Source organism: Oncorhynchus nerka, unplaced genomic scaffold (assembly GCF_034236695.1).
Source record: "Oncorhynchus nerka isolate Pitt River unplaced genomic scaffold, Oner_Uvic_2.0 unplaced_scaffold_1345, whole genome shotgun sequence".
Taxonomy (NCBI): Eukaryota; Metazoa; Chordata; class Actinopteri; order Salmoniformes; family Salmonidae; genus Oncorhynchus; species Oncorhynchus nerka.
In genome coordinates, this window is record NW_027040006.1 from 24,890 (window position 1) to 43,367 (window position 18,478).

Consider the following 18,478-nt stretch of genomic DNA (forward strand, 5'->3'; position numbering starts at 1 on the left):
ACCTCTATCATCTCTGTACTATAACCTCTACCATCTCTGTACTATAACCTCTACCATCTCTGTACTATAACCTCTACCATCTCTATACTACTATAACCTCTACCAGCTCTGTACTATAACCTCTACCATCTCTGTACTATAACCTCTACCATCTCTGTACTACTATAACCTCTATCATCTCTGTACTATAACCTCTACCATCTCTGTACTATAACCTCTACCATCTCTGTACTACTATAACCTCTATCATCTCTGTACTATAACCTCTACCATCTCTGTACTACTATAACCTCTACCATCTCTGTACTATAACCTCTACCATCTCTGTACTATAACCTCTACCATCTCTGTACTATAACCTCTACCATCTCTGTACTATAATCCTCTACCATCTCTGTACTACTATAACCTCTACCATTTCTGTACTATAACCTCTACCATCTCTGTACTATAACCTCTACCATCTCTGTACTATAACCTCTACCATCTCTGTACTATAACCTCTACCATCTCTGTACTATAACCTCTACCATCTCTGTATATAACCTCTACCATCTCTGTACTATAACCTCTACCATCTCTATATAACCTCTACCATCTCTGTACTATAACCTCTACCATCTCTGTACTACTATAACCTCTACCATCTCTGTACTATAACCTCTACCATCTCTGTACTATAACCTCTACCATCTCTGTACTATAACCTCTACCATCTCTGTACTATAACCTCTACCATCTCTATACTATAACCTCTACCATCTCTATACTATAACCTCTACCATCTCTGTACTATAACCTCTACCATCTCTGTACTATAACCTCTACCATAACCTCTGTACTATAACCTCTACCATCTCTGTACTATAACCTCTACCATCTCTGTACTACTATAACCTCTACCATTTCTGTACTATAACCTCTACCATCTCTGTACTATAACCTCTACCATCTCTGTACTATAACCTCTACCATCTCTGTACTATAACCTCTACCATCTCTATACTATAACCTCTACCATCTCTGTACTATAACCTCTACCATCTCTGTACTATAACCTCTACCATCTCTGTACTATAACCTCTACCATCTCTGTACTACTATAACCTCTACCATTTCTGTACTATAACCTCTACCATTTCTGTACTATAACCTCTACCATCTCTGTACTATAACCTCTACCATCTCTGTACTATAACCTCTACCATCTCTGTACTATAACCTCTACCATCTCTGTACTATAACCTCTACCATCTCTGTACAACTATAACCTCTATCATCTCTATAACTATATAACCTCTATCTCTGTACTATAACCTCTACCATCTCTGTACTATAACCTCTACCATCTCTATACTACTATAACCTCTACCAGCTCTGTACTATAACCTCTACCATCTCTGTACTATAACCTCTACCATCTCTGTACTACTATAACCTCTATCATCTCTGTACTATAACCTCTACCATCTCTGTACTACTATAACCTCTACCATCTCTGTACTATAACCTCTACCATCTCTGTACTATAACCTCTACCATCTCTGTACTATAACCTCTACCATCTCTGTACTATAACCTCTACCATCTCTGTACAACTATAACCTCTATCATCTCTGTACAACTATAACCTCTATCATCTCTGTACTATAACCTCTACCATCTCTGTACTATAACCTCTACCATCTCTGTACTATAACCTCTACCATCTCTGTACTATAACCTCTACCATCTCTGTACAACTATAACCTCTATCATCTCTGTACTATAACCTCTACCATCTCTGTACTATAACCTCTACCATCTCTGTACTATAACCTCTACCATCTCTATACTACTATAACCTCACCATCTCTGTACTATAACCTCTACCATCTCTGTACTATAACCTCTACCATCTCTGTACTATAACCTCTATCATCTCTGTACTACTATAACCTCTATCATCTCTGTACTATAACCTCTACCATCTACCACCTCTACCATCTCTGTACTATAACCTCTACCATCTCTGTACTACTATAACCTCTATCATCTCTGTACTATAACCTCTACCATCTCTGTACTACTATAACCTCTACCATCTCTGTACTATAACCTCTACCATCTCTGTACTATAACCTCTACCATCTCTCTACCATCTCTGTACTATAACCTCTACCATCTCTGTACTATAACCTCTACCATTTCTGTACTATCTCTACCATCTCTACTATAACCTCTACCATTTCTGTACTATAACCTCTACCATCTCTGTACTATAACCTCTACCATCTCTGTACTATAAACCTCTACCATCTCTGTACTATAACCTCTACCATCTCTGTACTATAACCTCTACCATCTCTGTACTATAACCTCTACCATCTCTGTACTATAACCTCTACCATCTCTGTACTATAACCTCTACCATCTCTGTACTATAACCTCTACCATCTCTGTACTATAACCTCTACATCTCTGTACTACTATAACCTCTACCATCTCTGTACTATAACCTCTACCATCTCTGTACTATAACCTCTACCATCTCTGTACTATAACCTCTACCATCTCTGTACTATAACCTCTACCATCTCTGTACTATAACCTCTACCATCTCTGTACTATAACCTCTACCATCTCTGTACTATAACCTCTACCATCTCATACTATAACCTCTACCATCTCTACTATAACCTCTACCATTTCTGTACTATAACCTCTACCATCTCTGTACTATAACCTCTACCATCTCTGTACTATAACCTCTACCATCTCTGTACAACTATAACCTCTATACTACTATAACCTCTACCATTTCTGTACTATAACCTCTACCATCTCTGTACTATAACCTCTACCATCTCTGTACTATAACCTCTACCATCTCTGTACTATAACCTCTACCATCTCTGTACTATAACCTCTACCATCTCTATACTATAACCTCTACCATCTCTGTACTATAACCTCTACCATCTCTGTACCATCTCTGTACTATAACCTCTACCATCTCTGTACTATAACCTCTACCATCTCTGTACTATAACCTCTACCATCTCTGTACTATAACATCTCTACCATCTCTGTACTATAACCTCTACCATCTCTGTACTATAACCTCTACCATCTCTGTACTATAACCTCTACCATCTCTGTACTATAACCTCTACCATCTCTGTACTATAACCTCTACCATCTCTGTACTATAACCTCTACCATCTCTGTACTATAACCTCTACCATCTCTGTACTATAACCTCTACCATCTCTGTACTATAACCTCTACCATCCTCTACTATAACCTCTACCATCTCTGTACTACTATAACCTCTACCATCTCTGTACTATAACCTCTACCATCTCTGTACTATAACCTCTACCATCTCTGTACTATAACCTCTACCATCTCTGTACTATAACCTCTACCATCTCTGTACAACTATAACCTCTACCATCTCTGTACTATAACCTCTACCATCTCTGTACTATAACCTCTACCATCTCTGTACTATAACCTCTACCATCTCTATAACATACTATAACCTCTACCATCTCTGTACTATAACCTCTACCATCTCTGTACTATAACCTCTACCATCTCTGTACTATACCACCTGTCTATAACCTCTACCATCTCTGTACTATAACCTCTACCATCTCTGTACTACTATAACCTCTATCATCTCTGTACCATAACCCTACCATCCTGTACTACTATAACCTCTATCATCTCTGTACTATAACCTCTCATCCTGTACCATAACCTCTACCATCTCTGTACTACTATAACCTCTACCATCTCTGTACTATAACCTCTACCATCTCTGTACTATAACCTCTACCATCTCTGTACTATAACCTCTACCATCTCTGTACTATAACCTCTACCATCTCTGTACTACTATAACCTCTACCATTTCTGTACTATAACCTCTACCATCTCTGTACTATAACCTCTACCATCTCTGTACTATAACCTCTACCATCTCTGTACTATAACCTCTACCATCTCTGTACTATAACCTCTACCATCTCTATACTATAACCTCTACCATCTCTGTACTATAACCTCTACCATCTCTGTACTATAACCTCTACCATCTCTGTACTATAACCTCTACCATCTCTGTACTATAACCTCTACCATCTCTGTACTACTATAACCTCTACCATTTCTGTACTATAACCTCTACCATCTCTGTACTATAACCTCTACCATCTCTGTACTATAACCTCTACCATCTCTGTACTATAACCTCTACCATCTCTATACTATAACCTCTACCATCTCTGTACTATAACCTCTACCATCTCTGTACTATAACCTCTACCATCTCTGTACTATAACCTCTACCATCTCTGTACTACTATAACCTCTACCATTTCTGTACTATAACCTCTACCATTTCTGTACTATAACCTCTACCATCTCTGTACTATAACCTCTACCATCTCTGTACTATAACCTCTACCATCTCTGTACTATAACCTCTACCATCTCTGTACTATAACCTCTACCATCTCTGTACAACTATAACCTCTATCATCTCTGTACTATAACCTCTACCATCTCTGTACTATAACCTCTACCATCTCTGTACTATAACCTCTACCATCTCTATACTACTATAACCTCTACCAGCTCTGTACTATAACCTCTACCATCTCTGTACTATAACCTCTACCATCTCTGTACTACTATAACCTCTATCATCTCTGTACTATAACCTCTACCATCTCTGTACTATAACCTCTACCATCTCTGTACTACTATAACCTCTATCATCTCTGTACTATAACCTCTACCATCTCTGTACTACTATAACCTCTACCATCTCTGTACTATAACCTCTACCATCTCTGTACTATAACCTCTACCATCTCTGTACTATAACCTCTACCATCTCTGTACTATAACCTCTACCATCTCTGTACTACTATAACCTCTACCATTTCTGTACTATAACCTCTACCATCTCTGTACTATAACCTCTACCATCTCTGTACTATAACCTCTACCATCTCTGTACTATAACCTCTACCATCTCTGTACTATAACCTCTACCATCTCTATACTATAACCTCTACCATCTCTGTACTATAACCTCTACCATCTCTGTACTATAACCTCTACCATCTCTGTACTATAACCTCTACCATCTCTGTACTATAACCTCTACCATCTCTGTACTACTATAACCTCTACCATTTCTGTACTATAACCTCTACCATCTCTGTACTATAACCTCTACCATCTCTGTACTATAACCTCTACCATCTCTGTACTATAACCTCTACCATCTCTATACTATAACCTCTACCATCTCTGTACTATAACCTCTACCATCTCTGTACTATAACCTCTACCATCTCTGTACTATAACCTCTACCATCTCTGTACTACTATAACCTCTACCATTTCTGTACTATAACCTCTACCATTTCTGTACTATAACCTCTACCATCTCTGTACTATAACCTCTACCATCTCTGTACTATAACCTCTACCATCTCTGTACAACTATAACCTCTATCATCTCTGTACAACTATAACCTCTATCATCTCTGTACTATAACCTCTACCATCTCTGTACTACTATAACCTCTACCATCTCTGTACTATAACCTCTACCATCTCTGTACTATAACCTCTACCATCTCTGTACTATAACCTCTACCATCTCTATACTATAACCTCTACCATCTCTGTACTATAACCTCTACCATCTCTGTACTATAACCTCTACCATCTCTGTACTATAACCTCTACCATCTCTGTACTACTATAACCTCTACCATTTCTGTACTATAACCTCTACCATCTCTGTACTATAACCTCTACCATCTCTGTACTATAACCTCTACCATCTCTGTACTATAACCTCTACCATCTCTATACTATAACCTCTACCATCTCTGTACTATAACCTCTACCATCTCTGTACTATAACCTCTACCATCTCTGTACTATAACCTCTACCATGGACAATGAATTCTTTATACATGACAGAATATTAATTCCCTGTTCAGTACATTGGCTGCAGCAGCAGATTTAGGGATGATTTAGATTTCCAGTGAATGTTCTAGCAGTGTAGAATTGATTAGTTGATGTGTAGCAGGTTGATCTGTAACAGGGACTGTGTAGTTGATGTGTAACAGGGACTGTTTAGTTGATGTGTAACAGGGACTGTTTAGTTGATGTGTAACAGGGACTGTTTAGTTGATGTGTAACAGGGACTGTTTAGTTGATGTGTAACAGGTTGATCTGTAGCAGGGACTGTTTAGTTGATGTGTAACAGGGACTGTTTAGTTGATCTATAACAGGGACTGTTTAGTTGATGTGTAACAGGGACTGTTTAGTTGATGTGTAACAGGTTGATCTGTAGCAGGGACTGTTTAGTTGATGTGTAACAGGGACTGTTTAGTTGATCTATAACAGGGACTGTTTAGTTGATCTATAACAGGGACTGTTTAGTTGATCTATAACAGGGACTGTTTAGTTGATCTGTAACAGGGACTGTGTAGTTGATCTGTAGCAGGGACTGTGTAGTTGATCTGTAGCAGGGACTGTTTAGTTGATCTATAACAGGGACTGTTTAGTTGATCTGTAACAGGGACTGTGTAGTTGATCTGTAGCAGGGACTGTTTAGTTGATCTGTAACAGGGACTGTTTAGTTGATCTGTAGCAGGGACTGTTTAGTTGATCTGTAACAGGGACTGTGTAGTTGATCTGTAGCAGGGACTGTTTAGTTGATCTATAACAGGTTGATCTGTAGCAGGGACTGTTTAGTTGATGTGTAACAGGGACTGTTTAGTTGATGTGTAACAGGTTGATCTGTAGCAGGGACTGTTTAGTTGATGTGTAACAGGGACTGTTTAGTTGATCTATAACAGGGACTGTTTAGTTGATCTATAACAGGGACTGTTTAGTTGATCTATAACAGGGACTGTTTAGTTGATCTATAACAGGGACTGTTTAGTTGATGTGTAACAGGGACTGTAGTTGATCTGTAGCAGGGACTGTTTAGTTGATGTGTAACAGGTTGATCTGTAGCAGGGACTGTTTAGTTGATGTGTAACAGGGACTGTGTAGTTGATCTATAACAGGTTGATCTCTAGCAGGGACTGTGTAGTTGATGTGTAACAGGGACTGTTTAGTTGATGTGTAACAGGGACTGTGTAGTTGATGTGTAACAGGTTGATCTGTAGCAGGGACTGTTTAGTTGATGTGTAACAGGGACTGTTTAGTTGATCTGTAACAGGGACTGTTTAGTTGATCTGTAGCAGGGACTGTGTAGTTGATCTGTAGCAGGGACTGTTTAGTTGATCTGTAGCAGGGACTGTGTAGTTGATCTGTAGCAGGGACTGTGTAGTTGATCTGTAGCAGGGACTGTTTAGTTGATCTATAACAGGGACTGTTTAGTTGATCTGTAGCAGGGACTGTTTAGTTGATCTGTAGCAGGGACTGTTTAGTTGATGTGTAACAGGGACTGTTTAGTTGATCAATAGCAGGGACTGTTTAGTTGATCTATAACAGGTTGATCTGTAGCAGGGACTGTTTAGTTGATGTGTAACAGGGACTGTTTAGTTGATCTATAACAGGGACTGTTTAGTTGATCAATAGCAGGGACTGTTTAGTTGATCTATAACAGGTTGATCTGTAGCAGGGACTGTTTAGTTGATCTGTAGCAGGGACTGTTTAGTTGATCTATAACAGGGACTGTTTAGTTGATCAATAGCAGGGACTGTTTAGTTGATCTATAACAGGTTGATCTGTAGCAGGGACTGTTTAGTTGATGTGTAACAGGGACTGTTTAGTTGATCTATAACAGGTTGATCTGTAGCAGGGACTGTTTAGTTGATCTGTAGCAGGGACTGTTTAGTTGATCTGTAACAGGGACTGTTTAGTTGATCTGTAGCAGGGACTGTTTAGTTGATCTGTAACAGGGACTGTTTAGTTGATCTATAACAGGGACTGTTTAGTTTATCTATAACAGGTTGATCTGTAGCAGGGACTGTGTAGTTGATCTATAACAGGTTGATCTGTAGCAGGGACTGTTTAGTTGATCTGTAGCAGGGACTGTTTAGTTGATCTGTAGCAGGGACTGTTTAGTTGATCTGTAACAGGGACTGTTTAGTTGATCTATAACAGGTTGATCTGTAGCAGGGACTGTGTAGTTGATCTATAACAGGTTGATCTGTAGCAGGGACTGTTTAGTTGATCTGTAGCAGGGACTGTGTAGTTGATCTATAACAGGTTGATCTGTAGCAGGGACTGTGTAGTTGATCTATAACAGGTTGATCTGTAGCAGGGACTGTTTAGTTGATCTGTAGCAGGGACTGTTTAGTTGATCTGTAGCAGGGACTGTTTAGTTGATGTGTAACAGGGACTGTTTAGTTGATCTGTAACAGGGACTGTGTAGTTGATCTGTAGCAGGGACTGTTTAGTTGATCTGTAACAGGGACTGTGTAGTTGATCTGTAGCAGGGACTGTTTAGTTGATCTGTAACAGGGACTGTGTAGTTGATCTGTAGCAGGGACTGTTTAGTTGATGTGTAACAGGTTGATCTGTAGCAGGGACTGTTTAGTTGATGTGTAACAGGGACTGTGTAGTTGATCTATAACAGGTTGATCTGTAGCAGGGACTGTTTAGTTGATGTGTAACAGGGACTGTTTAGTTGATGTGTAACAGGGACTGTTTAGTTGATGTGTAACAGGGACTGTTTAGTTGATGTGTAACAGGGACTGTTTAGTTGATCTATAACAGGTTGATCTGTAGCAGGGACTGTTTAGTTGATCTATAACAGGTTGATCTGTAGCAGGGACTGTTTAGTTGATGTGTAACAGGGACTGTTTAGTTGATGTGTAACAGGGACTGTTTAGTTGATATGTAGCAGGGACTGTTTAGTTGATGTGTAACAGGGACTGTTTAGTTGATGTGCAACAGGGACTGTTTAGTTGATGTGTAACAGGGACTGTTTAGTTGATGTGCAACAGGGACTGTGTAGTTGATGTGTAACAGGGACTGTGTAGTTGATGTGTAACAGGGACTGTTTAGTTGATGTGTAACAGGGACTGTTTAGTTGATCTGTAACAGGGACTGTGTAGTTGATGTGTAACAGGGACTGTTTAGTTGATGTGTAACAGGGACTGTTTAGTTGATGTGTAACAGGGACTGTGTAGTTGATGTGTAACAGGGACTGTTTAGTTGATGTGTAACAGGGACTGTGTAGTTGATCTCTAGCAGGGACTGTTTAGTTGATCTGTAACAGGGAAGTGGGGGTAAGAAGAGAAGAGAGAGAAACAGACTATTGCATAGTTTCCTCGGAACGGTGGAATGGTGGTTTCTAGGGTCCTGGTACAGTGAGGTGTCCCAATCATCTCTCCTTCCTCCCAGAGTGTACACTTGTTCACTTCCCTTCACTGATTTGAAAGGAAATGACTGGTATAAGAAATATGGTGGTGGAGTGCACACTTCAGCAGAAAGGAGATATTATTGGGACACGTCACCGGTGTTAGTTAGGATTGACCTCTTGTCACGGTTCATGAATCCACTGCCTCCTTTTCCTTTTCTCTCTCTCTCTCTCTCTCCCGTGTTTGTGTGGGCGTGGTTCCCAATCTCGGCCTGATTGTCTGCGCCAGCTGGAATCACTTATCTTCCCTTTATATGTTCTGTAACCAGTGTTTCTTGTTGTCAGATCGTTGTTACTTCCCTGAGGTTGTGTCGTGTGTCCGTGCTCATCTCTCGCCGCCTTTGTGTGGATTATCTGCTGTGCTCCTTCCTACCCATCCGGACACTCTCCCCTGGGTTTCTCAGCACGCTCACATAGGAGGATGCGCCCTAGTCCCTGGGTCGGATTCCGTCTGAGTACAGTCTGTCTGTCCTGTTGCTGCTGTAACCTGTATTCATTAAACCATCGTTGCTTGCATCTTGCATCCGCCTCTGTATTGTTACAGAACGATCTGACCAGACCATGGATGCAGCGAGTTCAACGAGTCTGACCGAATTCATTTCCCGTAGTATCACGAGAATGGATCAACAAGAGGAGAACATCTCCAGCACAGGTCGGGAAGTACAAGCCATTGCGACGCAGGTATCCCAGCTGACCCAACAATTACAACATCTGAGGGGTCTCGCTGCGCCACCTACACCGGCAGTTCAACCCGCCCCGCCAGAGCCGGATTCCCAGCTAGAGCCACGGCTACCGACACCAGAGGGTTATTCAGGTGATCCTGACTATTGCAGAGCTTTTCTTACGAGATGTTCCATGCATTTCTCGTTGCAGCCACGGACCTTCAACCGTGAACAGTCTAAGGTAGCATTCGTACTCACACTGCTATCAGGCAAAGCGGCTCTTTTGGGAACGGCGGTGTGGGCGAACCAGGACCCATGCTGCACCTCTTTCCAGACACTCTCCGAGGAGATGAGAAGGGTCTTCGATCGGGCCGTGGCGGGTAGGGAGGCGGCCAGACTACTCGCTGACCTTCGCCAAGGAGACCGTTCAGTATCGGAATACTCCATCCAATTCCGCACTCTGGCCGCAGAGTGTCAGTGGAACGAGGAGCGCAGTGGGACATGTTCCTGCATGGGCTGGAGGACCGGATCCAGAAGGAGATTTATGTTCTGGACCTTCCCAGGAGTTTAAATGGACTAGTGGAACTAGCCTTGAGGGTCGACGCTCGTCTGAGTCGTGTTGGCCGCCGAGCATGCCCTAACAGACCGTATAACGACACGGAGGGCTGGCATGCCAGCGGCGGGAACACGGCCAGTTCAGCCTCCGCTCACGAACCCATGCAGCTGGGAGAGCTCGCCTCCCGGGAAGAGAGGAGAGGCGGAGATCCCAAGGACTCTGTCTCTACTGTGGTAGAGCGGGCCACTTTATCCACTCCTGCCCGGTAAAAGATTAGGCCCGGTAGTAAGAATGAGGCTACTATCGGGTGGTGTCACCACAGAGAAGACCTCATCATCTACTCTCATCCCGGTAAGACTAAGATGGGCCAACCACACGCACGACACCCAAGCCTTACTGGACTCAGGAGCAGAGGGTAATTTCATGGACTTCAAGCTCGCTCACAAACTCAGATTCCTATCACCTCACTCACGCACAAGATATCCGTCAACGCTCTCAATGGTCAAGAACTACCCAACATTTCTCACACCACTGAACCTATCACACTCATCACTTCTGGCAATCACACTGAGACACTATCATTTCTACTCATGGACTCACCCCTTGCACCATTAGTTCTCGGCCACCCTTGGCTCACCCAACACAACCCCAGAGTTGACTGGGGTCATAACTCTATATCCATGTGGAGTAACAAATGTCTTGAGTCCTGTTTAGTGTCTGCTTGTTCGTCTGTGTCTGATTCTGTGTTTCTAGAGGAGGCAGTGGATTTGTCTAACGTGCCCGTTGAATACCTCGACCTGAAGGAGGTGTTCAGTAAGTCCCGTGCTGCTTCTCTTCCTCCGCATCGTCCCTATGACTGTGCAATAGAATTATTGCCAGGTGAGTCTCCGCCTAAAGGCAAGTTATATTCACTCTCTGTTCCTGAGAGGGAGGCTATGGAGAGATACATCTCTGGTTCTCTGGCATCTGGATTCATTCGTCCTTCCTCTTCTCCAGCGGGGCGGGGTTCTTCTTTGTGGAGAAGAAGGACGGATCTCTGCGTCCTTGCATTGATTACCGTGGGTTGAATAACATCACAGTTAAGAATACCTATCCCTTACCGTTGATGTCCTCAGCCTTTGAAAGGTTACAGGGAGCATCCGTGTTCACTAAGTTGGATTTACGTAATGCATATCATTTGGTTCGCATAAGGGGGGCGAATGGAAGACCGCGTTTAACACCCCAGAGGGCACGCTCGAATATTTGGTCATGCCTTTTGGGCTATCCAACTCCCCAGCGGTTTTCCAGGCACTCGTAAATGACGTGCTGAGAGATATGATTGATCAGTTCATATATGTTTACCTGGATGACATACTGATTTTTTCTTCTTCTCTCCAGGAACACGTTCAGCACGTCAGACGAGTGCTTCAGAGGTTGTTGGAGAATGGACTTTTTGTCAAGGCGGAGAAATGCATTTTTCATGCACAATCCGTTCCATTCCTAGGTTACATCGTCTCGACTGAAGGTATTCGCATGGATCCTGACAAGGTTAAGGCTGTGGTGGATTGGCCAAGCCCAGATTCCCGTAAGGCCCTACAGAGGTTTCTGGGATTCGCCAATTTCTACCGGCGTTTCGTTCGCAACTTTAGCCAGATAGTCGCTCCTCTTACCGCCTTAACCTCCCCAGAGTGACGTTCAGGTGGTCCCGATACAGCCGAGGCTGCATTCGTCAAACTCAAGAGCCGCTTTGTTTGGCTCCCATCCTCATAGCTCCCGATCCCTCGCGTCAGTTCGTGGTGGAGGTGGACGCTTCAGAGGTGGGGGTAGGTGCGGTACTTTCCCAACGTTCCTCTTCTGACGACAAGATGCACCCTTGCGCGTTCCTTTCCCATCGGTTATCACCTGCGGGAACGCAACTACGACATTGGCAACAGAGAGTTGTTGGCAGTGAAGTTAGCACTGGAGGAGTGGCGCCATTGGTTAGAGGGTTCGGGGGTACCTTTTATAGTTTGGACCGATCACAAGAATTTGGAATATATCAGAACCGCCAAGCGACTCAACTCCAGGCAGGCGCGGTGGGCACTCTTTCGGACGTTTTGACTTCTCTCTCTCGTATCGCCCGGGTTCCAAGAATGTCAAACCAGATTCCCTTTCTCGCATTTTTGACCATTCCGAACGCCCATCCACTCCCGAGTGCATCCTACCCGGGACCCTAGTGGTCTCCACACTCACATGGGAGGTTGAATCGAGGGTCAAAACGGCCTTAGAAGGGGGTAACGCCTCCGCCCGGTTGCCCGCCTAATCGGTTGTTTGTGCCGGAGGGTGTCGGTCCGATGTTATTCGGTGGGGGCATTGCTCCAGCGTAGCGTGTCATCCAGGAGTCAGTCGCACTAGCTTTTGGTTAAGCAATGCTTTTGGTGGCCACTGATGGCTCGTGACATTCACAGTTTTGTCTTGGCTTGCTCGGTTTGTGCCACTGGGAAGACTTCTAATCGACCCCCAGATGGGTTACTCCAACCGCTGTCGGTCCCTTCGAGACCCTGGTCCCACATCGCGCTAGATTTTGTTACCGCCCTCCCGCCCTCCCAGGGCAAGGCAGTTGTTTTGACCGTGGTGGACCGGTTCTCGAAGGCGGCTCATTTTATTCCCTTGCCTAAATTACCATCGGCCAAGGAGACAGCGGTAACTGTCGTGGATCACGTCTTTCGCTTACATGGTCTGCCGATGGACGTAGTTTCTGACAGGGGGCCCCAATTTGTGTCCAAGTTTTGGCAAGAGTTTTGTAGGTTACTGGGAGCGAGTGTCAGCCTGTCTTCAGGGTTTCATCCCCAGAGCAACGGTCAAGCGGAGAGGGCCAACCAAGATTTGGAGAGAGTGTTGCGATGTTTGGTTTCTAAGAATCCCTCTTCCTGGAGTCAACAACTCTCTATGGTTGAGTACGCTCACAATTCGTTGCCAGTGGCAGCCACGGGTCTCTCTCCGTTTGAGTGTAGTTTAGGTTACCAGCCACCTATCTTTCCCAGTACGGAGTCCGAGGTGTCTGTTCCCTCCGCTCACGCTTTCATCCAGAGGTGCCGTCACGCATGGAGCAGAGCCCGTGAGACTCTTCTCCGGGTGGGGGCGCGCACCAAGACTAAGGCCGATCGCCACCGGTCGAAGCCTCCGGTATACGTCGTTGGCCAAAGAGTGTGGCTTTCTACTAAGAACATTCCACTCCAATCCGTTTCGAACAAGCTTGCCCCCAAATTTATCGGCCCGTTCAAAGTCACCAGGATCATTAGTCCGGTGACGGTCCGGCTCCAGCATCCTCCGGCGTATAGGAGAATTCATCCTACCTTTCATGTGTCTAAAATAAAACCTGTGTTTCAGGCACGCATTAACCCACCGGTCCCGGTTCCCCCGCCGCCACGACTTGTTGATGGGGAACCCACCTTTTCTGTCAATCGTATTTTGGACTCTAGAAGGAGGGGACGCGGATTCCAGTACCTGGTGGACTGGGAGGGTTACGGCCCGGAGGAGAGAAGTTGGGTACCTGCTAGGGACATTCTGGATCACTCCCTTATCGATGATTTCAATCGACAGGTAAATTCGCCTGGGAACGCCAAGAGGCGTTCCTAGGGGGGGGGGGTATTGTCACGGTTCATGAATCCACTGCCTCCTTTTCCTTTCCTTTTCTCTCTCTCTCTCTCTCTCTCTCTCTCTCTCCCGTGTTTGTGTGGGCGTGGTTCCCAATCTCGGCCTGATTGTCTGCGCCAGCTGGAATCACTTATCTTCCCTTTATATGTTCTGTAACCAGTGTTTCTTGTTGTCAGATCGTTGTTACTTCCCTGAGGTTGTGTCGTGTGTCCGTGCTCATCTCTCGCCGCCCTTGTGTGGATTATCTGCTGTGCTCCTTCCTACCCATCCGGACACTCTCCCCTGGGTTTCTCAGCACGCTCACATAGGAGGATGCGCCCTAGTCCCTGGGTCGGATTCCGTCTGAGTACAGTCTGTCTGTCCTGTTGCTGCTGTAACCTGTATTCATTAAACCATCGTTGCTTGCATCTTGCATCCGCCTCTGTATTGTTACACCTCTGACCTCTACGGCATTATAAAGACAGTAGCAAAGAGAGACGCGGACCTCAGAGGTAATATATAGATATTCACTTTAATCTGATAATAACACGATTATTATCACGACACTCGTGGTGAATTCACAGCAGACAATAATAGACCAAAACATGAGATAAGTGCAAATAACAGACTAAGAGTGGATCCCAAATAGCACTACCTTTGACCTGGGCACATAGGGTTCGGGTCAAAAGTAGTGCACTATATAGGGAACATGTACAGTATGGGGGGGACAGACTAATAACAAGCCTGTAAGTTTAAATCACATTTACACAGGACCGTCTTCTTTGTCTCCAATCACATGTTTTAAACCCAGGACTGGTGTGTGTACAGTAGGTAGGGATGTTAGTTGGTCCACGTTCATCTATAGATGAGAACACCTGGGGCCTCTGGAATCTATGGAATTGTTACATCACAGATCCGGTTTCAGAGTTCCAATTCTGATTCTGATTCAGTTACACATGAATGACTTTAAAAAATTTTTTTTGAAACAAAACACTTCATTGGAACAGGAAAGGAACTATTCCAGAGACCCCAGCAGGAGCAGTTGAGAGAGAGACAGAGAGGAGGGTACAGGCCGGGCTAGGGGGGCTGTAGTGCTGTGGGATAGGTAGGTAGCAGAGGAGGCTGGTAGGAGGAGATATAGAAGGACAGGCTCATTGTAATGGCTGGAATGGAATAAATGGAACCGTATCAAGCATATGTATTCCCCTTCATCCATTACAATGAGCCGTCTTCCTATAGCTCCTCCCACCAGCCTCCACCTGGTAGGTAGGTAGGTGAGCAGCCAGTAGCCAGCCATGGTGGAGTCATTCATGTGTAGTTCCTATGTCGGCCAGAAGAGGGCGGTGTGGGCAGGTGGTGTTGTTACTTCTCTGTGCTCCTCTCTGCGGAGGCTGCCTTGTACAGTTCGGCTCCGAGCTCCTCCAGCCGCGTGCGTCGGTCCACATCCTGGTGCAGCCCTTCAGGGACCTGGGACAGGCCGAACAGGAGACCGTACAGACAGCCTGCTATCAGCCCTGTGGCACTGCTCTCCCCTGGGGGACACAATGACTAGGTCAGAGAAGATACTAATGGCAAGGACACACAACATACAACACACACACACACACACACACACACACACACAAATAAATATACAAACACGACAAGAACACACACTTACCTCCGTGGAACATGGCGCGGCGGCAGAGCTGGGTCCAGTCGGAGCCTGAGGCCAGGAGAGCATCGTAGGCTATCATGGGAGCATCGTGACCCCTCCGTCCAGCCCGGCCCTCTGAGCTCCAGCGCTTATACACCTAGAGAGAGGAGAACACACCTGAGTTAAATACTTCTACACCTGTAGAGAGGAGAGAACACACCTGAGTTAAGTACTTCTACACCTGTAGAGAGGATAACACACCTGAGTTAAATACTTCTACACCTGTAGAGAGGAGAGAACACACCTGAGTTAAATACTTCTACACCTGTAGAGAGGAGAACACACCTGAGTTAAATACTTCTACACCTGTAGAGAGGAGAGAACACACCTGAGTTAAATACTTCTACACCTGTAGAGAGGAGAACACACCTGAGTTAAATACTTCTACATCTGTAGAGAGGAGAACACACCTGAGTTAAATACTTCTACACCTGTAGAGAGGAGAGAACACACCTGAGTTAAATACTTCTACACCTGTAGAGAGGAGAGAACACACCTGAGTTAAATACTTCTACACCTGTAGAGAGGAGAGAACACACCTGAGTTAAATACTTCTACACCTGTAGAGAGGAGAGAACACACCTGAGTTAAATACATCTGTTAAATATCTTTAAATATCCAGTTTGCCAGGTAGAATGGAACCAATGGATGACCTTGTCTGTCTCCTCAGCGTTGTAGGTGTCAGGAAACAGGGGCTTGTTGTGCCCCTCCTCCTCCACGCCTCTCTCCTCCAGGTAGAACTGCCACTTAGCCTCGAAGTAGAACCACTTCTCCTGGTACTCTGCAGTGGACACAACATACACCACCATTTAATCACACACACACAGTCTATTTTTCACACACACACACACACGCACACACACACACACACACACACACACACACACACACACACACACACACACACACACACAGTCACACACACAGTCACACACACACACAGTCACACACACAGTCACACACACAGTCACACACACAGTCACAAACACAGTCACACACATAGTCACACACACACACACACACCTGCCATGTGGCGTATGGTCTTCTTACAGTACTCCTCGGCCTTGGGGATGACCTTCATGAGGTCGCGACCCCAGGTCACCAGCGGTTTGCCCTGCACCGCATACGATGCAAACAGAGCCGTGGTCAGAGAGCCCAGGAAACCTGTTGGAATCAGCCAGGTCACTATCATGTCATTACAGATGGTAAACCCAGTGAACCTGCTCCCAGACCTGTTGGAATCAGCCAGGTCACTATCATGTCATTATAGATGGTAAACCCAGTGAACCTGCTCCCAGACCTGTTGGAATCAGCCAGGTCACTATCATGTCATTACAGATGGTAAACCCAGTGAACCTGCTCCCAGACCTGTTGGAATCAGCCAGGTCACTATCATGTCATTATAGATGGTAAAATGTAATGTAAATGTAAATGTAAACCCAGTGAACCTGCTCCCAGACCTGTTGGAATCAGCCAGGTCACTATCATGTCATTATAGATGGTAAACCCAGTGAACCTGCTCCCAGACCTGTTGGAATCAGCCAGGTCACTATTATGTCATTATAGATGGTAAACCCAGGGAACCTGCTCCCAGACCTGTTGAAATCAGCCAGGTCACTATCATGTCATTATAGATGGTAATACCAGGTAAACCCAGTGAACCTGCTCCCAGACCTGTTGCTGTTGTCTTGCCTATAGGAGTTGATAAGACACTAACCTCGTCCCCAGGCTAATCACTAGAGCAAGACAGCACAAACAGATGTAGGACCAGGCTAGTTAAATAGCAGGCTATACTATAATGTGTAGCCTATGGTACCTGGGGTGGTGGGTGGTTGTGGGTCATGGTGTATGGTACCTGTAGGGTGGTTGTGGGTCATGGTGTATAGTACCTGTAGGGTGGTTGTGGGTCATGGTGTATGGTACCTGGGGTGGTGGGTGGTTGTGGGTCATGGTGTATGGTACCTGTAGGGTGGTTGTGGGTCATGGTGTATGGTACCTGGGGTGGTGGGTGGTTGTGGGTCATGGTGTATGGTACCTGTAGGGTGGTTGTGGGTCATGGTGTATGGTACCTGTAGGGTGGTGGGTGGTTGTGGGTCATGGTGTATGGTACCTGTAGGGTGGTTGTGGGTCATGGTGTATGGTACCTGTAGGGTGGTTGTGGGTCATGGTGTATGGTACCTGGGGTGGTGGGTGGTTGGGGTCATGGTGTATGGTACCTGTAGGGTGGTTGTGGGTCATGGTGTATGGTACCTGTAGGGTGGTTGTGGGTCATGGTGTATGGTACCAGGGTGGTTGTGGGTCATGGTGTATGGTACCTGTAGGGTGGTTGTGGGTCATGGTGTATGGTACCTGTAGGGTGGTTGTGGGTCATGGTGTATGGTACCTGTAGGGTGGTTGTGGGGGTGTATGGTACCTGTAGGGTGGTTGTGGGTCATGGTGTATGGTACCTGGGGTGGTGGGTGGTTGTGGGTCATGGTGTATGGTACCTGTAGGGTGGTTGTGGGTCATGGTGTATGGTACCTGTAGGGTGGTTGTGGGTCATGGTGTATGGTACCTGGGGTGGTGGGTGGTTG

General features: G+C 45.1%; 1 pseudogene; it reads right to left on the reverse strand.

The window, feature by feature from the left end:
* The window catches only part of LOC135568903 (uncharacterized), a 43,881-nt pseudogene that overhangs the window by 11,998 nt on the left and 13,405 nt on the right, over positions 1–18,478 (reverse strand).